This window comes from Myotis brandtii, unplaced genomic scaffold (assembly GCF_000412655.1).
Source record: "Myotis brandtii unplaced genomic scaffold, ASM41265v1 scaffold3489, whole genome shotgun sequence".
Taxonomy (NCBI): Eukaryota; Metazoa; Chordata; class Mammalia; order Chiroptera; family Vespertilionidae; genus Myotis; species Myotis brandtii.
This window is the reverse complement of record NW_005363422.1, coordinates 64,314-64,517: the sequence shown is the minus strand read 5'-3', so window position 1 is coordinate 64,517 and position 204 is coordinate 64,314. Positions and strand designations below refer to the sequence as shown.

At 70.6% G+C, this 204-nt stretch overlaps 1 protein-coding gene across 1 annotated transcript in view; it reads right to left on the bottom strand.

The window, feature by feature from the left end:
* The window catches only part of AHNAK2 (AHNAK nucleoprotein 2), a 23,552-nt gene that overhangs the window by 1,075 nt on the left and 22,273 nt on the right, over nt 1-204 (bottom strand). The window lies entirely within an intron of this gene.

Below are 204 nucleotides of genomic sequence, written 5' to 3'. Positions count from 1 at the left end.
GTGGGCTTGCTGCGCGGAGGAGGGCGCTAGGGCAGGCAAGCTTCCGAGATGGTCCCCCTCCCCGTCATGGCCAGGGACCCTGCTGCCCCTCCAGGCCTAGGCCCCTCTGCACTGTCTGCCGTGCCTGCCGGCGGGTGGGGACATGTAGCCCCAGGCCACCACCTCTCTGTCTCCCAGGAGGGGCTGCGCGGACAGAGGGATCCA